The following is a 26,228-nucleotide window of genomic DNA, read 5'->3' as shown; positions in this document are numbered from 1 at the left end:
TGACCCCACGGGTGAGGCTCTTTGCGTGGAGCCCCAGATCGAGGAGATTATCAGTGGTCTTGCATGTCTTCCATTTCCTAATAATTGCTCCCACAGTTGATTTCTTCAAACCAAGCTGCTTACCTATTGCAGATTCAGTCTTCCCAGCCTGGTGCAGGTCTACAATTTTGTTTCTGGTGTCCTTTGACAGCTCTTTGGTCTTGGCCATAGTGGAGTTTGGAGTGTGACTGTTTGAGGTTGTGGACAGGTGTCTTTATACGGATAACAAGTTCAAACAGGTGCCATTAATACAGGTAATGAGTGGAGGACAGAGGAGCCTCTTAAAGAAGAAGTTACAGGTCTGTGAGAGCCAGAAATCTTGCTTGTTATGTTGACCAAATACTTATTTTCCACCATAATTTGCAAATAAATTCATTAAAAATCCTACAATGTGATTTTCTGGATTTTTTTCCTCAATTTTGTCTGTCATAGTTGACGTGTACCTATGATGAAAATTACAGGACTCTCTCATCTTTTTAAGTGGGAGAACTTGCACAATTGGTGGCTGACTAAATACTTTTTTCCCCACTGTATATACTGAGATCACGTGACAGATCATGTGACACTTAGATTGCACACAAGTGGACTTGATTTAACTAATTATGTGTATTCTGAAGGTAATTGGTTGCACCAGATCTTATTTAGGGGCTTCATAGCAAAGGGGGTGAATACATATGCACGCACCACTTTTCCGTTATTTATTTTTTATAATTTTTTTGAAACAAGTTATTTTTTTCATTTCACTTCACCAATTTGGTCCATTACATGAAATCCAAATAAAAATCCATTTAAATTACAGGTTGTAATGCAACAAAATAGGAAAAACGCCAAGGGGGATGAATACTTTTGCAAGGCACTGTACATAAGGGTGCTCCAGCCGATGATGCCTCCACAGACTCGAGGCTGTAATCGCTGCTTCAACAAACTATATATATTTTTTCACCTTTATTTAACCAGGTAAGCCAGTTGAGAACAAGTTCTCATTTACAACTGCGACCTGGCCAAGATAAAGCAAAGCAGTGCGATAAAAACAACAACACAGAGTTACATATGGGGTAAACAAAACGTACAGTCAAAAATACAACAGAAAATCTATATACAGTGTGTGCAAATGTAGCAAGTTATGGAGGTAAGGCAATAAATAGGCCATAGTGCAAAATAATTACAATTTAATATTAACACTGGAATGACAGATGTGCAAGAGATGATGTGCAAATAGAGATACTGGGGAGCAAATGAGCAAAATAAATAACAATATGGGGATGAGGTAGTTGGGTGGGCTAATTTCAGATGGGCTGTGTACAGGTGCAGTGATCGGTAAGGTGCTCTGAATACTGATGCTTAAAGTTAGTGAGTGAGATAAGAGTCTCCAGCTTCAGAGATTTTTGCAGTTCGTTCCAGTCATTGGCAGCAGAGAACTGGAAGGAATGGCAGCCAAAGGAAGTGTTGGCTTTGGGGATGACCAGTGAGATATACCTGCTGGAGCGCATACTACGGGTGGGTGTTGCTATGGTGACCAATGAGCTAAGATAAGGCGGGGATTTGCCTAGCAGTGATTTATAGATGACCTGGAGCCAGTGGGTTTGGCTGACGAATATGTAGTGAGGACCAGCCAACAAGAGCGTACAGGTCACAGTGGTGGGTAGTATATGGGGCTTTGGTGACAAAACGGATGGCACTGTGATAGACTACATCCAATTTGCTGAGTAGAGTGTTGGAGGCTATTTTGTAAATGACATCGCCGAAGTCAAGGATCGGTAGGATAGTCAGTTTTACGAGGGCATGTTTGGCAACATGAGTGAAGGAGGCTTTGCTGCGAAATAGGAAGCCGATTCTAGATTTAACTTTGGATTGGAGATGCTTAATATGAGTCTGGAAGGATAGTTTACAGTCTAACCAGACACCTAGGTATTTGTAGTTGTCCACATACTCTAGGTCAGACCCGCCGAGAGTAGTGATTCTAGTCGGGTGGGCGGGTTGCATTTAGTTTTACTAGTGTTTAAGAGCAGTTGGAGGCTACGGAAGGAGTGTTGTATGGCATTGAAGCTCGTTTGGAGGTTTGTTAACACAGTGTCCAATGAAGGGCCAGATGTATACAAAATGGTGTCGTCTGCGTAGAGGTGGATCTGAGAGTCACCAGCAGTAAGAGCGACATCATTGATATACACAAAGAAAAGAGTCGGCCCGAGAATTGAACCCTGTGGAACCCCCATAGAGACTGCCATAGGTCCAGACAACAGGCCCTCCGATTTGACACATTGATCTCTAACTGAGAAGTAGTTGGTGAACCAGGCAAGGCAGTCATTTGAAAAACCAAGGCTATTAAGTCTGCCAATAAGAATGCGGTTGTTGACAGAGTCGAAAGCCTTGGCCAGGTCGATGAAGACGGCTGCACAGTACTGTCTATTATCGATCGCTGTTATAATATCGTTTAGGACCTTGAGCATGGCTGAGGTGCACCCATGACCAGCTCGGAAACCGGATTGCATAGCGGAGAAGGTATGGTGGGATTCGAATTGGTTGGTGATCTGTTTGTTAACTTGGCTTTCAAAAACTTTTGAAGGGCAGGATGGATATAGGTCTGTAACAGTTTGGATCTAGAGTGTCACCCCCTTTGAAGAGGGGGATGACCGCGGCAGCTTTCCAATCTCTGGGGATCTCAGACGTTACGAAAGAGAGGTTGAACAGGCTAATAATTGGGGTTGCGACAATTTCGGCTTCTAATTTTAGAAAGAAAGGGTCCAGATTGTCAAGCCCAGATGATTTGTAGCGGTCCAGATTTTGCAGCTCTTTCAGAACATCAGCTGTCTGAATTCGTGTGAAGGAGAAGCGGGGGGTGGCATGGGCAAGTTGCAGCGGAGGGTGCAGAGTTGGTGGCCGGGGTAGTGGTAGCCAGGTGGAAAGCATGGCCAGCCGTAGCAAAATGCTATTTGAAATTCTCGATTATTGTAGATTTATCGGTGGTGATAGTGTTTCCTAGCCTCAGTGCAGTGGGCAGCTGGGAGGAGGTGCTCTTATTCTCCATGGACTTTACAGGGTCCCAAAACCTTTTGGAGTTAGTGCTACATGATGCACATTTCTGTTTGAAAAAGCTAGCCTTTGCTTTCCTAACTGCTTGTGTATATTGGTTCCTAACTTCCCTGAAAATGTGCATATCGCGGGGGCTGTTCGATGCTAATGCAGTACGCCACAGGATGTTTTTGTGCTGGTCAAGGGCAGTCAATTCTGAGGAGAACCAGGGGCTATATCTGTTCTTAGTTCTGAATTTTTTGAATGGGGCATGCTTATTTAAGATTGAGAGGAAAGCACTTTTAAAGAACAACCAGGCATCCTCTACTGACGGAATGAGATCGATATCCATCCAGGATACCTGGGCCAGGTCAATTAGGAAGGCCTGCTCGCTAAAGTGTTTTAGGGAGCGTTTGACAGTGATGAGGGTTGGTCATTTGACCGCGGACCCGTTACGGATGAAGGCAATAAGGCAGTGATCGCTGAGATCCTGGTTGAAGACAGCTGAGGTGTATTTAGAGGGTAAGTTAGTCAGGATGATATCTATGAGGGTGCCCATGTTTACAGATTTAGGGTTGTACCTGGTAGGTTCCTTGATAATTTGTGTGAGATTGAGGGCATCTAGTTTGGATTGTAGGATGGCCGGGGTGTTAAGCATATCCCAGTTTAGGTCACCAAGCAGTACGAACTCTGAGGATAGATGGGGGGCAATCAATTCACATATGGTGTCCAGGGCACAGCTGGGGGCTGAGGGGGGTCTGTAGCAAGCGGCAACAGTGAGAGACTTATTTCTGGAAAGGTGGATTTTTAGAAGACGGAGCTCAAACTGTTTGGGCACAGACCTGGATAGTATGATAGCGCTCTGCAGACGGAAAATGTTGTAGTTGGGGATGGACATTTCTGAATTTTTGATGGCCTTCCTAAGCCAGGATTCAGACACTGCTAGAACATCAGGGTTGGCGGAGTGTGCTAACGCAGTGAATAACTCAAACTTAGGGAGGAGGCTTCTGATGTTAACATGCAAAAAGCCAAGGCTTTTACGGTTACAGAAGTCAACAAATGATAGCGCCTGAGGAGTAGGAGTGATACTGGGGGCTGCAGGGCCTGGGTTAACCTCTACATCACCAGAGGAACAGAGGAGGACTAGAATAAGGATACGGCTAAAGGCTTTAAGAACTGGTCTTCTAGTGCGTTGGGTACAGAGAATAAAAGGGGCAGATTTCCAGGCGTTGTAGAATAGATTCAGGGCATTATGTACAGACAAGGATATGGAAGGATATGAGTACAGTGGAGGTAAACCTAAGCGTTGGGTAACGATGAAAGAGATAGCATCACTGGAGGCACCGATTGAGCTGGTCTCCGCGTGTATGGGGGGTGGAACAAAGGAGCTATTTGAGGCAGGTTGAGAGGGACTTGGGGCTCTACAGTGAAATTGTATAATAAGAACTAACTGGAACAGCAATAGGCAAGGCATATTGACATGGGAGAGAGGCATAAAGCAATCACAGGTGTTATTAGAGAGAGCTAAGACAACAACTGGTAATGGTGATGAAAGTTTGGGCTGAGGCTAAACAGATAAACAGGATGGGGTACCGTGTAAAGGAACGGTCCAGCAGGGATCAGCTGTGCTGCTGAGTGATCATAAGGTCCAGTGAACAGCAATATGTGAGTCCGAGAGCCATTCGAATTGGTACTACAGCACAGGCGAGCAGGAAGCACGGCTGTTGAATTGCGTGTGCTAGCGGGCCGGGGCTAGCAGATGGATCTTCGTGGTCGTCGCAACGGGAAGCCTGTTGAAACCACAGACGATTACGTCGGCAGACCAGTCGTGATGGATCGGCGGGGCTCCGTGTCAACACTAGGAGGTCCCGTCCGGTTGACAGAGAGGTAGATAGCCGGGAGATGGGCTTGACTCGAGGCTAGCTCAATCCATTCGGTTGCAGCTAGCTAGTTGCGATGATCCGGTGTTAAAGGTCCAGTAATTCAGTAAAAAACGGTCTATTTAGACGGACACACTACAGAGTACACAACCGCACTGCTACGCCATCTTGGACTCTATAGTAAAGGGTCTGAATACTTATGTAAATCTAATTTTTCAGTTTTTTATTTGAAATACAGACAAATAGGTGTCCATATACACTACCGTTCAAATGTTTGGGGTCACTTAGAAATGTCCTTGTTTTCGAAATAAAAACGTTTTTTTGTCCATTAAAATAACATCAGATTGATCAGAAATACAGTGTAGACATTGTTAATGTTGTAAATGGCTATTGTAGCTGGAAATGGCTGATTTTTAATGGGATATCTGTCACGCCCTGGCTCTGGGGACACTGTTATGTTGAGCCAGGGTGTGTAGATCTATGTGTTGTGTTTCTTTGTCGGGATTCTAGGTATTGTATTTCTGTGTTGGCCAGAGTGGTTCCCAATCAGAGGCAACCAGTGTCAGCTGTGGCTGGTTGTCTCTGATTGGGGCCATACTTATAGAGGCTGTTTTCCCACATTAGTTGTGGGATCTTGTTCCTAGTTGGTTTGTGTTTGACTGTTACGTTATCGTTTTTGTTGTTTTGGTAGCGGTATCACTAATAAAGAGTATGTTCGTCTGCAACGCTGCGCCTTGGCCTACTCCGTATAACGATCGTGACAATATCTACATAGGCGTACAGAGGCCCATTATCAGCAACCATCAGTCCTGTGTTCCAATGGCACGTTGTGTTTGCTAATCTAAGTTTATCATTTTTAAAAGGCTAATTGATCATTAGAAACCCTTTTGCAATTATGTTAGCACAGCTGAAAACTGTTGTGGCAGCTTCATTAAATAGTACCCGCAAAACACCAGTCTCAACGTCAACAGTGAAGAGGCGACTCCGGGATGCTGACCTTCTAGGCAGAGTTGCCATATCTCAGACTGCCCAATCTTTTCTTTTTATTGGCCAGTCTGAGATATGGCTTTTCATTTGCAACTCTTTCATTTTCATTTGTTTATGTTACGTGATGGACATATGGACATTAAACAAAAAACAAGCAAGGGCTCTGGGGGCAGAAAATATTGTTACAGGAAAATAAGTTCTGAATACAAGAGTCACCAGCATCATCTCATCTCTGGTTTCATGATGGACATATGGACATGTAACCTACCTGGAGGGAGTTATACGCATGTCCAAAACGGGACCTGGCCAACATAATGTAGGTCTACACAATACATAGATAACATAATGTAGGTCTACACAATACATAGATAACATAATGTAGGTCTACACAATACATAGATAACATAATGTAGGCCTACACAATACATAGATAACATAATGTAGGTCTACACAATACATAGATAACATAATGTAGACCTACACAATACATAGATAACATAATGTAGGCCTACACAATACATAGATAACATAATGTAGGCCTACACAATACATAGATAACATAATGTAGGTCCTACACAATACATAGATAACATAATGTAGGCCTACACAATACATAGATAACATAATGTAGGCCTACACAATACATAGATAACATAATGTAGGCCTACACAATACATAGATAACATAATGTAGGCCTACACAATACATAGATAACATAATGTAGGCCTACACAATACATAGATAACATAATGTAGGTCTACACAATACATAGATAACATAATGTAGGCCTACACAATACATAGATAACATAATGTAGGCCTACACAATACATAGATAACATAATGTAGGCCTACACAATACATAGATAACATAATGTAGGCCTACACAATACATAGATAACATAATGTAGGCCTACACAATACATAGATAACATAATGTAGGTCTACACAATACATAGATAACATAATGTAGGCCTACACAATACATAGATAACATAATGTAGGCCTACACAATACATAGATAACATAATGTAGGTCTACACAATACATAGATAACATAATGTAGGTCTACACAATACATAGATAACATAATGTAGGCCTACACAATACATATATAACATAATGTAGGTCTACACAATACATAGATAACATAATGTAGGCCTACACAATACATAGATAACATAATGTAGGCCTACACAATACATAGATAACATAATGTAGGTCTACACAATACATAGATAACATAATGTAGGCCTACACAATACATAGATAACATAATGTAGGTCTACACAATACATAGATAACATAATGTAGGCCTACACAATACATAGATAACATAATGTAGGTCTACACAATACATAGATAACATAATGTAGGTCTACACAATACATAGATAACATAATGTAGGCCTACACAATACATAGATAACATAATGTAGGCCTACACAATACATAGATAACATAATGTAGGTCTACACAATACATAGATAACATAATGTAGGTCTACACAATACATAGATAACATAATGTAGGCCTACACAATACATAGATAACATAATGTAGGCCTACACAATACATAGATAACATAATGTAGGCCTACACAATACATAGATAACATAATGTAGGCCTACACAATACATAGATAACATAATGTAGGCCTACACAATACATAGATAACATAATGTAGGCCTACACAATACATAGATAACATAATGTAGGCCTACACAATACATAGATAACATAATGTAGGCCTACACAATACATAGATAACATAATGTAGGCCTACACAATACATAGATAACATAATGTAGGCCTACACAATACATAGATAACATAATGTAGGCCTACACAATACATAGATAACATAATGTAGGTCTACACAATACATAGATAACATAATGTAGGCCTACACAATACATAGATAACATAATGTAGGCCTACACAATACATATATAATATAATGTAGGTCTACACAATACATAGATAACATAATGTAGGTCTACACAATACATAGATAACATAATGTAGGCCTACACAATACATAGATAACATAATGTAGGTCTACACAATACATAGATAACATAATGTAGGCCTACACAATACATAGATAACATAATGTAGGCCTACACAATACATAGATAACATAATGTAGGCCTACACAATACATAGATAACATAATGTAGGCCTACACAATACATAGATAACATAATGTAGGTCTACACAATACATAGATAACATAATGTAGGTCTACACAATACATAGATAACATAATGTAGGTCTACACAATACATAGATAACATAATGTAGGTCTACACAATACATAGATAACATAATGTAGGCCTACACAATACATAGATAACATAATGTAGGCCTACACAATACATAGATAACATAATGTAGGCCTACACAATACATAGATAACATAATGTAGATCTACACAATACATAGATAACATAATGTTGGCCTACACAATACATAGATAACATAATGTAGGCCTACACAATACATAGATAACATAATGTAGGTCTACACAATACATAGATAACATAATGTAGGTCTACACAATACATAGATAACATAATGTAGGCCTACACAATACATAGATAACATAATGTAGGCCTAAACAATACATAGATAACATAATGTAGGTCTACACAATACATAGATAACATAATGTAGGCCTACACAATACATAGATAACATAATGTAGGTCTACACAATACATAGATAACATAATGTAGGCCTACACAATACATAGATAACATAATGTAGGTCTACACAATACATAGATAACATAATGTAGGTCTACACAATACATAGATAACATAATGTAGGTCTACACAATACATAGATAACATAATGTAGGCCTACACAATACATAGATAACATAATGTAGGTCTACACAATACATAGATAACATAATGTAGGTCTACACAATACATAGATAACATAATGTAGCCACACAATACATAGATAACATAATGTAGGCCTACACAATACATAGATAACATAATGTAGGCCTACACAATACATAGATAACATAATGTAGGTCTACACAATACATAGATAACATAATGTAGGCCTACACAATACATAGATAACATAATGTAGGTCTACACAATACATAGATAACATAATGTAGGCCTACACAATACATAGATAACATAATGTAGGCCTACACAATACATAGATAACATAATGTAGGTCTACACAATACATAGATAACATAATGTAGGCCTACACAATACATAGATAACATAATGTAGGTCTACACAATACATAGATAACATAATGTAGGCCTACACAATACATAGATAACATAATGTAGGTCTACACAATACATAGATAACATAATGTAGGTCTACACAATACATAGATAACATAATGTAGGCCTACACAATACATAGATAACATAATGTAGGTCTACACAATACATAGATAACATAATGTAGGCCTACACAATACATAGATAACATAATGTAGGCCTACACAATACATAGATAACATAATGTAGGTCTACACAATACATAGATAACATAATGTAGGTCTACACAATACATAGATAACATAATGTAGGCCTACACAATACATAGATAACATAATGTAGGCCTACACAATACATAGATAACATAATGTAGGTCTACACAATACATAGATAACATAATGTAGGCCTACACAATACATAGATAACATAATGTAGGCCTACACAATACATAGATAACATAATGTAGGCCTACACAATACATAGATAACATAATGTAGGTCTACACAATACATAGATAACATAATGTAGGCCTACACAATACATAGATAACATAATGTAGGTCTACACAATACATAGATAACATAATGTAGGCCTACACAATACATAGATAACATAATGTAGGCCTACACAATACATAGATAACATAATGTAGGCCTACACAATACATAGATAACATAATGTAGGCCTACACAATACATAGATAACATAATGTAGGCCTACACAATACATAGATAACATAATGTAGGCCTACACAATACATAGATAACATAATGTAGGTCTACACAATACATAGATAACATAATGTAGGCCTACACAATACATAGATAACATAATGTAGGTCTACACAATACATAGATAACATAATGTAGGTCTACACAATACATAGATAACATAATGTAGGCCTACACAATACATAGATAACATAATGTAGGCCTACACAATACATAGATAACATAATGTAGGTCTACACAATACATAGATAACATAATGTAGGTCTACACAATACATAGATAACATAATGTAGGTCTACACAATACATAGATAACATAATGTAGGCCTACACAATACATAGATAACATAATGTAGGCCTACACAATACATAGATAACATAATGTAGGTCTACACAATACATAGATAACATAATGTAGGTCTACACAATACATAGATAACATAATGTAGGTCTACACAATACATAGATAACATAATGTAGGTCTACACAATACATAGATATAAAGGGGATGTCCACTCACTGTCTTGCTGTTTCCAAACTTGATCTTTTAATAAAGGTTTGGTGATTAACATTGATTTCAAACCAGTCTCACGAGTCAAACCCTTTATTGATAGGCTTGGCTACTTGGCGAACACATTGGACAGGACAAAAATACTGCCTTCATTGAGGAGAGGGGAGTCTATAAGGTTTTAATCAAATGAAACCAAATGGAGAAAAAAAACATTTGTTTTTTCATGTTTCTAAATACGAGTGTTACCGGCACAAAAAGCACATCTACTCTCCTGTTCCATGAGCATAAGGTCACTGTGTGTCACGACTGGATAGGCTGTGCTTCCATTGCCACAATCCATGCCATTACCAACTGCGTTACCGTTAAGACCTGCTTTTCGTGGGTCTTAAACCTCCCAATCATTACCAACCCTGTTAGCACTAAGACGTGGGTCTTAAACCTCCCAATCATTACCAACCCTGTTAGCACTAAGACGTGGGTCTTAAACCTCCCAATCATTACCAACCCTGTTAGCACTCAGACGTGGGTCTTAAACCTCCCAATCATTACCAACCCCTGTTAGCACTAAGACGTGGGTCTTATACCTCCCAATCATTACCAACCCTGTTAGCACTAAGACGTGGGTCTTAAACCTCCCAATCATTACCAACCCTGTTAGCACTAAGACGTGGGTCTTAAACCTCCCAATCATTACCAACCCTGTTAGCACTAAGACGTGGGTCTTAAACCTCCCAATCATTACCAACCCTGTAGCACTCAGACGTGGGTCTTAAACCTCCCAATCATTACCAACCTGTTAGCACTAAGACGTGGGTCTTAAACCTCCCAATCATTACCAACCCTGTTAGCACTAAGACCTTGGTCTTAAATCTTCCAATATGCGCTGCATGAAATGGTCACTTTTGCACTTGTTTTTAAGGACGCACCTCAAATATTGCAACCCCTCCCACCTCAGTGCGAGCGAGCTGATATTAGAGAGGTAAATTGCTGAGACGGGCGCATGGGTTGAAAAAAACGAACTTGTGCCACCGTAGCGCCAGCAGAAAATAGAGCCCCTAGGCTAGGGCTATCCAAAAGGGATCTGAAATCCCAACAGTGGGAGCAGAGGTGCATGATAGCCAACCACAGCAAAACATTAGCGCTCCGTTAGCAGATCACTAAATTGACTGAATCAGCTTTCAGACACGTCAAGGATTTTCTATGTTGTCTCCTTTACATTTAAGTCATTTAGCAGACGCTCTTATCCAGAGCGACTTACATGAGCAATTAGGGTTAAGTGCCTTGCTCAAGGGCACAGACAGATTTTAAACCTAGTCGGCTCGGGGATTAGAACCAGCGACCTTTCGGTTACTGCACACTCTTAACCACTAAGCCACCTGCCGCCTAGGAGAGTCTATAGCGTTCCTTCAGCTCTTTCACTTTCAATTATCTCATTACAAAATCAAACTTCTCTGCTATTTGTTTTTGCTGATTACATTGTCAGTGTTTACCATGGCTGGTTTAGAAAGTGTTTTTAATTGGATGTTCATCTGAGATCAATCCCTGCCTGGGTATGTTTTTGTTAATAGAAGGTTCTGTGGTCATTAGCTGAAAGGGTAAGGAGAGCCAATAGCAGTTTAGCGTTTTTCGTCATGAATCTTGTTCTGGAGGCAGCTCTGCAGAGCGGTCACTAGCTGGCACAGCCACAAAGTCAGAAAATCAGATTTTAAACCTAACCTTAACCATAAACTAATGCCTAACCCTAACCTTAACCATAAACTTAACCACACTGCTAACCCTAATGCCTAACCCTAACCTTAAATCAAGACCAAAAAGCTATTTTTTGTTTTCATGAATTTTTACTGTATATTTGACTTTGCAGCGGGCCTATCTAAAGGGAAAGTGTTCACACCACTGTAGTGGTGTTGGCTGGTCTTCGTTGACTCTACATAGCCTTAAACATTGATGTACTATGATCTGTAAGGCCACTTTGGGAAAACTCCCACTTTATCTCTGTTTTTCTTTGATAAGGTCAGAAAATAAATACCAGTTACGGTTTCACTCCTACTTACTTTTAACGGTTCCTAAAATCAGAACGGATCTTTTAGTTACTCAGCTCAGTGGTCTTGGAATTATCTCCAGACCAGCTTGAAACTCCAGGATCTTGTTTCCTTGGAGGAGTTTAAAAGTTTGGTTGACTCGGCATGTTACTGAGGAATGTGATTGTCATTAGGACTTTATGCGGTGGTACATACTGTATGATTGATTTTAAACTACGACGCTTGTATGTTTCTGTAATTGTAATGTATGTGTATACGTCTATTTTTTTTTTTCTGGTGTGTCTATGTCTGTAAGTTGTTATGTCTGAAATGTGTCTGAAACTGTTCCCCTCTGCTGCTGTCATGGTTGGACCAGGTCTCTTTTGAAAAATAGATTTTAATTAATTAATACAATAAGATAAATCAATAACCTCCCCACATAAAAAAGTACTATAGTATACTCTGGCATAAATACTATAGTATACTCTGGCATAAATACTATAGTATACTCTGGCATAAATACTATAGTACACTCTGGCATAAATACTATAGTATACTCTGGCATAAATACTATAGTATACTCTGGCATAAATACTATAGTATACTCTGGCATAAATACTATAGTATACTCTGGCATAAATACTATAGTATACTCTGGCATAAATACTATAGTATACTCTGGCATAAATACTATAGTATACTCTGGCATAAATACTATAGTATACTCTGGCATAAATACTATAGTATACTCTGGCATAAATACTATAGTATACTCTGGCATAAATACTATTGTATACTCTGGCATAAGTACTATAGTATTCACTGTAGTGTTTTTGCTGACTTTACTGTAGTATTCACAAAAATTAATAATGTAGTATTTACTAAATCAAATCAAAATGTATTCGTCACATGCTTCGTAAACAACAGGTATGGACTAACAGTGAAATGCTTCCTTACGGGCCCTTCACAACAACACAGAGAGAAAGAAAATAGAGAAATAATAGAAAAGTAAAACACGTAATAATAAAAGTAATAATAGATACACAATGAGTAACGATAACTTGGCTATATACACGGGGTACGCCAGCAGCATACCACCCTGCATCCCACTGCTGGCGGAGCTAAGCAGGGTTGGTCCGGGTTGGACCTGGTCAGTCCCTGGATGGGAGACCAGATGCTGCTGGAAGTGGTGTTGTCGGGGCCAGTAGGAGGCGCTCTTTCTTCTGGTCTTAAAAAAATTGGGGACATTGCCCTGCGTAGGGTGCTGTCTTCTGGATGGGATGTTTAACAGGTATCCTGACTCTCTGTGGTCAATAAAGTTCCCATGGCACTTATCGTAAGAGTAGGGTGTTAACCCTGGTGTCCTTGGCTAAATTCCCAATCTGGCCCTCATACCATCATGGCCACCTAATCATCCCCAGCTTCCAACTGGCTCATTCCTCTCTGCTGTAACTATTCCCCAGGTTGTTGCTATGAATGTGTTTTCAGTCAATTTACCTGGTAAAATAAGGGTAAAATAGCAAAAATACTGAGTGGATGTGTAGGGGTACGAGGTAATGGAGGTGGATATGTATGCACAACTAGGAATAAAGTGACGAATAGTAAAAATCAGCAGTGTATTTGCTGAGTCAAATAAGTTAGTCCAGGTAGCTATTTAGCAGTCTTATAGCTTGGGGTTAGAAGCTGTTCAGGGTCCTGTTGGTTGCATCGGTACCGCTTGCCGTGCAGTAGCAGAGAGAACAGTCTATGACTTCGGTGGCTGGAGTCTTTGGACATGTTTAGGGCCTTCCTCTGACACCGCCTGGTATAGAGGTCATGGATGGCAGGGAGCTCGGCCCCAGTGATGTACTGGGCCTTCCTCTGACACCGCCTGGTATAGAGGTCCTGGATGGCAGGGAGCTCGGCCCCAGTGATGTACTGGGCCTTCCTCTGACACCGCCTGGTATAGAGGTCCTGGATGGCAGGGAGCTCGGCCCCAGTGATGTACTGGGCCTTCCTCTGACACCGCCTGGTATAGAGGTCCTGGATGGCAGGGAGCTCGGCCAGTGATGTACTGGGCCTTCCTCTGACACCGCCTGGTATAGAGGTCCTGGATGGCAGGGAGCTCGGCCCCAGTGATGTACTACTAGGGCTGTGGCGGTCACGACACGGGATGTAGCTCAGTTGGTAGAGCATGGTGTTTGTAACGCCAGGGTTGTGGGTTTGTTTCCCACGGGGGGCCATTATAAAAAAAGTAACAACAAAAAAAGTTATGTATGTATGTATGCTCTTGGGCTCATGGGCTCTCATGAAGTGTTTGATTAGATTTTCGATTACATTTGCATTGATGTCAGAGTGATTAGAGGGACAATAGAGTGCTGAGTACCAGGCAGTTAGCAAGTTTGGTAGGATACTAATGACCATCAGCAGCATCAGAGCTTGGAGAAGCCTAGTTACCGTGACTACACGGTCACGTGGAATTTGACTATGCACTACCCTCTGTAGCGCCTTGCGGTCGGATGCCAAGCAGCCAGTCAAAATGCTCTCGATTGTAGTATACTGTAGTATTTTTTACAGATATTACTGTAGTATTTACAACAGTGTTTTTGTTTTATTGTCTTTGACATAGAAGTGGAGGCTTTTTCCTTCAGGAAACCTACTGGAGAAATACTAAAATAGCATATTTTCCATAACCTGTTGGTAGGAACCGCTAGTTCAGAGCTTCTGCTCTCATCTATGATCTGCAGGGAACACAATATATGGTCTATACTTGGCATGTAGGTTTCTCACTTATGGGTGGTACAAAGTGGGATATGGGGGATGGGAACGGATGAGGTATATGCAAATTAAATACGGTAGTATTTACTATAGTTAAAAGAGTGTAGTGTTTTGCGGACTGTAGTGAATTGCAGATAATACTGTAGTATTTACTATAGTATTCTACAGTATACCAATAACATTCTATAGTAAGTACAGTACTACACATGTTCAAGGGATACTGCAGTTTGTAGTACAGTATTCTACAATATACTACAGTTTACTAAATAATTCTATAGTAAGTACTGTAGTATTTGTTCATGTGGGGACTGCTAACCCTAACCCAAACAACTCTCTAATGACTCTCTTAGGAAACATTCTAGAGGCTTTATACTCTGACTATTAAAGACCCATGTAAAGTTCTGACATGATGTACCCACATCCTGTTCTTCTGCTGTTTATCGTCTGATTGGACGGATGACATTAGGAAAACACTGGGAGAAACCTACATTGTGAAAATCATACACTCCTAGAAAAAAAAGGTGCTATCTAGAACCTAAAAGGGTGCTTTGGCTGTCCCCATAGGACAACATTTTAAAGAAACCTTTTTGTTTCCAGGTAGAACCCTTTTTGGTTCCAGGTAGAACACTTTTCGGTTCCAGATAGAACCCTTTTTGGTTCCAGGTAGAACCCTTTTTGGTTTCCACTATCATCTACAGGAGGAGAAGCAGGTAGCACTGGGGAGGAGAAGCAGGAGGAGAAGCAGGAGGAGAAGCATGTAGTTCTGGGTTGGGGCAGATAAGCAAGGTAGATGGATTATTTTAAATATGTTATTGGACCATAAACAGATATGGCTCATTAACCTTTACGGACCAAATAATGATGATCCACACTTCTTTTACAATATATATAATAACTTATCAACTCTGCAAGCAACTCAAGACAATATTATTATGGTGGGAGATTATAATACCGTTTTAAATAGCTCAATGGACCGTAAAGGAAATCACACCACAAACAATCACCCTCATGCTCTTAAGGAAATCGTGAATGTCATGGATACATTAGAACTAGTAGATATATGGAGGCTTAAATATCCTGATATAATATAATATAATATAATATGCCATTTAGCAGACGCTTTTATCCAAAGCGACTTACAGTCAGGCGTGCATACATTATAATTTTTTGTGTATGGGTGGTCCCGGGGATCGAACCCACTACCTTGACGTTACAAGCGCCGTGCTCTACCAGCTGAGCTACAGAGGACCACGAAACTACAGCTGAGCTACAGAGGACTATCTCACTGATCTAGTGAGATATACGTGGCAGAGACTCAATCAAGCTAGTCGTCTTGACTTCTTTCTTATGTCATTTTCGTTGGCACCAAAAGTTTAAAAAGTGTTGATAGGGGACAGAATGCAGTCGGACCATTTGACATTTTAGTCATTTAGCAGACACTCTTATCCAGAGCAACATACAGTTAGTTATTGCATACATTTTTCAAACTGGCCCCCCGTGGGAATCGAACCCACAACCCTGGCATTGCAAGCGCCATGCTCTACCAACTGAGCTACAGGAGGCCCCTGACCATCACATAATTGGCATATACATTACTCTTACTGAATTTCCACGTGGGCGAGGATATTGGAAATGTAATCAAAGCCTATTGGATGATAACTTGTTTTTAACTAGGACAGAGGAATTTATAACAGATTTTTTCCGACATAACATAGGTACAGCAAATCCCCTTATTGTATGGGACACCTTTAAATGTGCCTTTAGAGGCCATGCAATTCAGTACTCATCTCGAAAACAAAATCAATTTAGGTCTGGATAAGAGCGTCTGCTAAATGACCAAAAAAATAAGAAAAAAGAATCCACACTAACAAAGGAAATAGAAGGTCAGAAAAGATAGATGCCAATAAAAACTGTAACATAGAGGCTCAGAATAAATTAGAGGAAAAACAAAAATAAATGGAGAAACTTATTCAAGAAAGATCAAGTGTAATATATTATACAAATAAAGCAAACTGGATGGAATATGGGGGAAAATGCACCAAATTATTTTTTTATCTTCAACATTGGAATGCTACCAGAAAGAATTGATTGAAACTGGTTACAAATGACGGAGTCACCCATGATTCACCAAATGATATTTTGAAGGAGGAAACAAAGTACTTTAAGCATATGTTTTCGTTTCAGTCGCCTCCATCTCCACTAACTGAAGCTAATTGTAGAGATGTTTTTTCTATTGATAATGTAAAATTAACAGCCATACAGAAAGACTCTTGTGAAGGTGAAATTACAGAGGAGGAACTTCTGGATGCAATTAAAGACTTTAAGTCCGGAAAAACTCCAGGGTTGGATGGCATACCAGTCGATGTATACAAAACCTTTTTTTATATACTCAGAGGACCGTTATTAGCATGTTTTAACCACTCCTATGTAAATGGTAAATTATCAGACACTCAAGAAGAAGGTCTGATTTCATTATTACTGAAACAGGATACAAGTGGAAAATATAAAGATCCAGTCCATTAAAAAAATTGGAGGCCCCTTACACTTCAGTGCTGTGATGCAAAATTATTGCGAAACGTATAGTGCATAGAATTAAAAATGTATTGTCGGATATTAGTCATTCTAATCAGACAGGTTTTTTACATGGGCGATACATTGGAGATAATATAAGGCAAGTCCTGGAAACAATAGAACACTTTGAAAAATCTGGGAAACCAGGCCTACTATTCATAGCAGATTTCAAAAAGACATTTGATAAAGTATGACTGGGGTTTATATATAAATGCCTGGAGCATTTCAATTTGGACAATCTCTTATAAATTGGGTTAAAATCATGTATAGTAACCCTAGGTGTAAAATAGTAAATAATGGCTATTTCTCCGAAAGTTTTAAACCACATATGTCAGAGTCAAGGCCCGCGGAGCCACATCCGACCAACGCGAGAAGGTTTTTACGGCCCCTGGGATGATCTTGATTTATTATTAGAACCGGCCCGCAGACCGCAGCAAGCCGGCAGCCCGCAGATCTTTTACACGCACCAATACTACATTTCCCACAATGCAACGGTGACGCCTCGCAGCAGTAGGCTGCTTCATTTCAATATTTATTGGCACAGCGAGTCGTCAGCATCACAGTAAAATTAACTTTCAGATACCCATCAAAAATGGCAAAACGGAAGGTGGACACTGAGAACCGGGGGTTTCAAACAAGGTGGGAGTCGGAGTATATGTTCACGGAGGTAGCTGGAAAACCTGTGTGTCTTCTGTGTGGAGAAAGTGTGGCGGTACTGAAAGAGTATAATCTGAGACGACATTATGAAACGAAACACGCGGACAAAAACAAGAATATGGACATGGAACAAAGGCTACAAAAGGCAGAGGAATTAAAACGAGGCCTCAAATCTCGACAGGCTCTGTTCAAAAAGCCAAATCACAAGGCCAGGCTGCTGTCAAGGCCAGTTTTATTTTTGGCAGAAGAGATCGCTAAATCAGCCCGGCCATTTACTGAGTAGGTAGTGCTGAACACCTCCACTCAATTCTGAGGATTTCCTCAGCTCAGAGCCTTACCCAACATTGATGAACTTGTGGAAAAGATGGGACACCACCAAGTATCACCCTCAACCTCAAACAAGTGAACATTACTGTGCAATCACATATTTAGAGTTTTTACTCAGTTCAAGTTTAAAAGTTAAAGTTTAATATTTGTTTTCACTGCATGTTACTTCTCCTTAAACAAAGTGTTGTTTTTGATTAATAGATTTTGCACTTTATTTTATTGTATTTCAATCCAATTATATTTTAAAAATATTTCAGTTGAGTGGATGATAGAAAATTGCTATTATTGTTTTTTTTCTTTGAAGTAAATTTAGCCCCACTTTTGCTAAAATAGAAAATATAGGCTACTGATGGTGCCTTGAATACCGGTTTCTTTCATTTAATGTTCATGTTATGGGGATTTTTATATAAAGGAAATGTGTCTTTTGTGTCTGTTGAAAATTAAAGATTACTGACAGAGCCATAAGAAAATATTGCTTTATTTATCTGATCATATTGGAATATATTTGTTAGGTTTTCAGTAGGTTCAATTAGGTTCACTAGACTATATGCGTCATTTAAAAAATTTTCAATGAACATTCGAACAGTCCGGCCCTCGGCTTGTAGCTAAATTTTTATTTGGCCCTCCGTCCATTTGACTTTGACACCCCTGTTTTTAAACTGTCAAGAGGAGTGAAACAAGGTTGTCCACTATCGGCATATCAATTTATTATTGCCATCGAGATGTTAGCTATTAAAATCAGATCCAACAATAATATCAAGGGATTCGAAATCCAGGGCTTAAAAACAAAGGTGTCATTGTACGCTGATGATTCATGTTTTCTTTTAAATCCACAACTTGAATCCCTCCACAGCCTCATAGAGAATCTAGATACATTTTCTAACCTCTCTAGATTACAACCAAATTATGATAAATGTACTATATTACGTTTTGGATCACTAAAAAATAAAAATGTTACATTACCATGTAGTTTACCAATAAAATGGTCTGATGGTGATGTGGATATACTCAGAATACATATCCCAAATGTAATAAATGATCTCACTCCAATACATTTTAATAGAAAGTTAGCAAAAATAGATAAGATCTTGCTACCATGGAAAGGTAAATACCTGTCAAATTTTGGAAAAATCACCCTGATTAACTCTTTAGTATTATCCCAGTTTACAGTGGGGGAAAAAAGTATTTAGTCAGCCACCAATTGTGCAAGTACTCCAACTTAAAAAATTGAGAGAGGCCTGTAATTTTCATCATAGGTACACGTAAACTATGACAGACGAAATGAGAAAAAAGTTTCCAGAAAATCACATTGTAGGATTTTTAATGAATTTATTTGCAAATTACGGTGGAAGATAAGTATTTGGTCAATAACAAAAGTTTCTCAATACTTTGTTATATACCCTTTGTTGACAATGACACAGGTCAAACGTTTTCTGTAAGTCTTCACAAGGTTTTCACACACTGTTGCTGGAATTTTGGCCCATTCCTCCATGCAGATCTCCTCTAGAGCAGTGATGTTTTGGGGCTGTCGCTGGGCAACACAGACTTTCAACTCCCTCCAAAGATTTTCTATGAGGTTGAGATCTGGAGACTGGCTAGGCCACTCCAGGACCTTGAAATGCTTCTTACGAAGCCACTCCTTCGTTGACCGGGCGGTGTGTTTGGGATCATTGTCATGCTGAAAGACCCAGCCACGTTTCATCTTCAATGCCCTTGCTGATGGAAGGAGGTTTTCACTCACCCCCATGCTTCACAGTAGGTATGGTGTTCTTTGGATGCAACTCAGCATTCTTTGTCCTCCAAACACGACGAGTTGAGTTTTTACCAAAAAGTTATATTTTTGTTTCATCTGACCATATGACATTCTCCCAATCCTCTTCTGGATCATCCAAATGCACGCTAGCAAACTTCAGACGGGCCTGGACATGTACTGGCTTAAGCAGGGGGACACATCTCGCACTGCAGGAATTGAGTCCCTGGCGGCGTAGTGTGTTACTGATGGTAGGCTTTGTTACTTTGGTCCCAGCTCTCTGCAGGTCATTCACTAGGTCCCCCTGTGTGGTTCTGGGATTTTTGCTCACCGTTCTTGTGATCATTTTGACCCCACGGGGTGAGATCTTGCGTGGAGCCCCAGATCGAGGGAGATTATCAGTGGTCTTGTATGTCTTCCATTTCCTAATAATTGCTCCCACAGTTGATTTCTTCAAACCAAGCTGCTTACCTATTGCAGATTCAGTCTTCCCAGCCTGGTGCAGGTCTACAATTTTGTTTCTGGTGTCCTTTGACAGCTCTTTGGTCTTGGCCATAGTGGAGTTTGGAGTGTGACTGTTTGAGGTTGTGGACAGGTGTCTTTTATACTGATAACAAGTTCAAACAGGTGCCATTAATACAGGTAACAAGTGGAGGACAGAGGAGCCTCTTAAAGAAGAAGTTACAGGTCTGTGAGAGCCAGAAATCTTTCTTGTTTGAAGGTGACCAAATACTTATTTTCCACCATAATTTGCAAATAAATTCATTAAAAATCCTACAATGTGATTTTCTGGAGAAAAAAAATCTCAATTTGTCTGTCATAGTTGACGTGTACCTATGATGAATATTACAGGCCTCTCTCATCTTTTTAAGTGGGAGAACTTGCACAATTGGTGGCTGACTAAATACTATTTTTCCCCACTGTACCTATTTGCTTATGGTCTTGCCTATGCCTAGCAAACAGTCTTTTAAATTATATGAGAAACAAATATTCAATTTTATTTGGAACGGCAAGTCAGACAAAATTAAATGGGCCTATTTATATAATTAATATCAATTCGGAGGACAGAAATTATTAAATATTAAAGCATTAGAACTTTCACTAAAAACTTTAGTCATACAAAAGTTATACTTAAATCCAAACTGGTTCTCTAGCAAATTAGTAAGATTGTCTCACCCAATGTTCAACAATGGCCTTTTCCCCTTTATTCAGATTACAACCTCTCACTTTAAGTTATTTGAAAAGGAAATAATCTCCCAAATATCACTATTTCTAAAACAAGCCATAGAACGTTGGTTGCAATTTTAAGTTAAAACTCAAATATACTAATTGATAAAAAAAACTTCTTTTTTTTGACAAAATGTTTAAAAAAGGTATAATCTTCGTAAATGATATTATCGGTAGGACTGGTGGAGTTACGTTGCACTTGCAGCTAACAATAACATATGGAAATGTCTGCTCTACCCAAAATTACAACCAAATAATTGCAGCATTACCGCAAAAATGGAAAGGGAAAGTTGAAGGGGGAAAAAGTAAGGAACTTGTCTGTTGGCCCTGCATTAAATAATATAATTGGTTAAAGAAATTTGTGATAAATTAAAAAGTATACCAGTTTCATTTAAGGACCAAAGGATTGACAGCCGTCCCATATAGATTGCAAAATAGTTGGGAAGAGATTTTTGACTTACCGATTCCATGTCATAGTGTTTATGAATTGATACGCAAAACGACGACGGATTCAAAACTTAGTATTTTTCAATTTAAATTATTATATAAAATTCTTGCTACCAATAGAATGTTATTTATATGGGGGATGCAATCTTCCCAGCTCTGCAGATTTCTCTGCGAAGAGACAGAATCATTAGATCATTTGTTTTGGTACTGTTCATTTGTAGCTTTTTTTTGGACACAGGTCCAGGAATGGCTAAAGGATTGCAATATTTACCTGGAGCTAACCCTGCAGATAGCACTACCTGGGTGATCTGAAAAGTCATAGTCAATCGATCAATAATATAATAATACCTTTAGCAAAAATGTTTATATTCAATTTACGATCTGTAGAAACAATGAGAATAGAAAGGTTCAGAACTTTTGTAAAACATCACAGTACAGTTGAAAAATATATGGCAAATAGAAATCCAATATGGATGGTGTTAAGAGATAGATGGGTGGTGTTGAATGGAGTTGAAGGATGGGACTAATAACAACAACTAATAACAACAGGATAACTAATGTAAAGCATACTGTGTCCATAGTAAGTATATAGGTTATAGGTTGAGAGCTTTTGTGAAAGAGCACAGTTAGAAAGATATGGCATATAGAAGCAAACCGGATGGACATCATGAAAATGATCGGAGGAAGTTCAGGAGTAAAATCAAACAAAATATAATTATTGTAGAATTTGACTGTGTCCATAAAATGTATATAGTATGTATGGGTTGGAAGTAGAGGCCTAAGCGTTGTTGTTCACTAGTTTACTCCAATTGGGGAAGGGGTGGTGGGGTTGGAAAGTAATGAAACTTCGGCAAACTTCAGACGGGCATGTATATGTGCTTTCTTGAGCAGGGGGACCTTGCAGGCGCTGCAGGATTTCAGTCCTTCACAGCGTAGTGTGTTACCAATTGTTTTCTTGGTGACTATGGTCCCAGCTGCCTTGAGATCATTGACAAGATCCTCTCATGTAGTTCTGGGCTGATTCCTCACCATTCTCATGATCATTGCAACTCCACGAGGTGAGATATTGCATGGGAACCCCAGGCCGAGGGAGACTGACAGTTCTTTTGTGTTTCTTGCATTTGTGAATAATCGCACCAACTGTTGTCACCTTCTCACCAAGCTGCTTGGCGATGGTCTTGTAGCCCATTCCAGCCTTGTGTAGGTCTACAATCTTGTCCCTGACATCCTTGGAGAGCTCTTTGGTCTTGGCCATGGTGGAGAGTTTGGAATCTGATTGATTGATTGCTTCTGTGGACAGGTGTCTTTTATACAGGTAACAAACTGAGATTAGGAGCACTCCCTTTAAGAGTGTGCTCCTAATCTCAGCTCGTTACCTGTATAAAAGACACCTGGGAGCCAGAAATCTTTCTGATTGAGAGGGGGTCAAATACTTATTTCCCTCATTAAAATGCAAATCAATTTATAACATTTTTGACATGCGTTTTTCTGGATTTTTTTGTTGTTATTCTGTCTCTCACTGTTCAAATAAACCTACCATTACAATTATAGACTGATCATTTCTTTGTCAGTGGGCAAACGTACAAATCAGAAGGGGATCAAATACTGTTTTCCCTCACTGTATGTATGTACAGTGGGGAGAACAAGTATTTGATACACTGCCGATTTTGCAGGTTTTCCTACTTACAAAGCATGTAGAGGTCTGTAATTTTTATCATAGGTACACTTCAATCTTTGGAGGGAGCTGAAAGTCCGTATTGCCCAGCGACAGCCCCGAAACCTGAAGGATCTGGAGAAGGTCTGTATGGAGGAGTGGGCCAAAATCCCTGCTGCAGTGTGTGCAAACCTGGTCAAGACCTACAGGAAACGTATGATCTCTGTAATTGCAAACAAAGGTTTCTGTACCAAATATTAAGTTCTGCTTTTCTGATGTATCAAATACTTATGTCATGCAATAAAATGCAAATTAATTACTTAAAAATCATACAATGTGATTTTCTGGATTTTTGTTTTAGATTCCATCTCTCACAGTTTAAGTGTACCTATGATAAAAAAATGACAGACCTCTACATGCTTTGTAAGTAGGAAAACCTGCAAAATCGGCAGTGTATCAAATACTTGTTCTCCCCACTGTATATATATATTTGCGAGAAAATTACATTGATGGAAGTTACAATCTATCTGAAATATTAAAGCTGATCTACCCCCCCAAAAAAACAAACAGCAGCAGGGTTGTAGTAGGAGCAGTTTATTTTTATTTTTCTATGTCTCTGTGCCGTTGTGCCGTTGTAGTACAGTGGTTAATGAGGCAGACACTCCAGAGATAAAGAGAGAGAGCGAGAGAGAGAGAGAGGGGGGGTAGATAAAGTGGTAGAGAGAGGGAGAGAGAGAGAGCGAGGGGGGAGAGATGGAGTTGTAGAGAGAGAGAGCGAGGGGGAGAGGTGAAGTTGTAGAGAGAGAGAGCAAGGGGGGAGAGGTGAAGTTGTAGAGAGAGAGAGCGAGGGGGGAGAGATGGAGTTGACCGGGGCCCTGACAGTGAATCTCAGTAAGACATAAATAATGGTGTTCCAAAAAAGATCCAGTAAATTCCATCTAGACACTGTTGCCCTAGAGCACACAAAGAACTACATCTACCTCGGCCTAAAGATCAACACCACAGGTGACTTCCACAAGGCTGTGAACGAGACAAGGCAAGAAGGGCCTTCTACGCCATCAAAAGGAACATATTAGGATCTGGCTAAAATTACTTGAATCAGTTATAGAACCCATTGTCGTCTATGGTTATGAGGTCTGGGGTCCACTCACAAACCAAGAATTCACACAATGGGACAAACACCCATTTGAGACTCTGCATGCAGAATTCAGCAAAAATATACTTAGTGTACAACACAAAACCTCAAACAAGGCATGCAGAGCAGAATTAGGACTATATCCGCTAGTTATCAAAATCCAGAAAAGAGCCGTTAAATTCTACAACCACCTAAATGGAAGCGATTCCCACACATTCCCCCACAAAGCCCTCACCTACAGAGAGATTAACCTGGAGAACAGTCCCCTCAGCCAGCTGGTTCTGGGGCTCTGTTCACAAACACAAACAGACCCCACAGAGCCCCAGGACAGCAACACAATTAGACCCAACCAAATTATGAGAAAGCAAAAAGATAACTATTTGACACGCTGGAAAGAATCAACAAAAAAACAGAGCAAATCGGAATGCTATCTGGCCCTAAACAGAGAGCACACATTGGCACAATACCTGACCACTGTGACTGACCCTACATTAAGAGAATCCTTGACTATGTACAGACTCAGTGAGCATAGCCTTGCTATTGAGAAAGGCCATCGTAGGCAGACCTGGCTCTCAAGAGAAGACAGGCTATGTGTACACTGCCCACAAAATGAGGTGGAAACTGAGCTGCACTTCCTAACTTCCTGCCAAATGTATGACCATATTAGAGACACATATTTCCCTCAGATTACACAGACCCACAAAGAATTTGAAAACAAATCCAATTTGGATAAACTCCCATATCTACTGGGTGAAAAACCACAGTGTGCAATCACAGCAGCAAGATTTGTGACCTGTTGCCACAAGAAAAGGGCAACCAGTGAAGAACAAACACCATTGTAAATACAACCCATATTTATGTTTATTTATTTTCCCATTTGTACTTGAACTATTTGCACATTGTTACAACACTGTATATAGACATAATATGACATTTGAAATGTCATTATTCTTTTGGAACTTCTGAGTTTAATGTTTACTGTTAATATTTATTGTTTATTTCACTTTTATTTATTATCTAGAGAGAGAGAGAGAGAGAGAGAGACAGAGAGAGAGACAGAGAGACAGAGAGCGAGACAGAGACAGAGAGAGAGAGAGAGAGAGAGAGAGAGAGAGAGAGAGAGAGACAGAGACAGAGAGAGAGAGAGAGAGAGAGAGACAGAGAGAGAGAGAGAGAGAGAGAGAGAGAGAGAGAGAGAGAGAGAGAGAGAGAGAGAGAGAGAGAGAGAGAGAGAGAGAGGAGGGCAGGAGGAGGGAGACCCTGGCA

The 26,228-nt window shown here is 39.7% G+C and overlaps 1 protein-coding gene across 1 annotated transcript in view; it reads right to left on the bottom strand.

Annotated features, from left to right (window-relative positions):
• The window catches only part of LOC121534183 (gamma-aminobutyric acid receptor subunit alpha-5), an 84,734-nt gene that overhangs the window by 52,832 nt on the left and 5,674 nt on the right, over positions 1-26,228 (bottom strand). The gene's annotated exons all lie outside the window — the stretch shown is intronic.

This window comes from Coregonus clupeaformis, unplaced genomic scaffold (genome assembly GCF_020615455.1).
Source record: "Coregonus clupeaformis isolate EN_2021a unplaced genomic scaffold, ASM2061545v1 scaf0008, whole genome shotgun sequence".
Taxonomy (NCBI): domain Eukaryota; kingdom Metazoa; phylum Chordata; class Actinopteri; order Salmoniformes; family Salmonidae; genus Coregonus; species Coregonus clupeaformis.
Note: the sequence above shows the minus strand (reverse complement) of the source record. Positions and strands in the feature narration are given on the sequence as shown.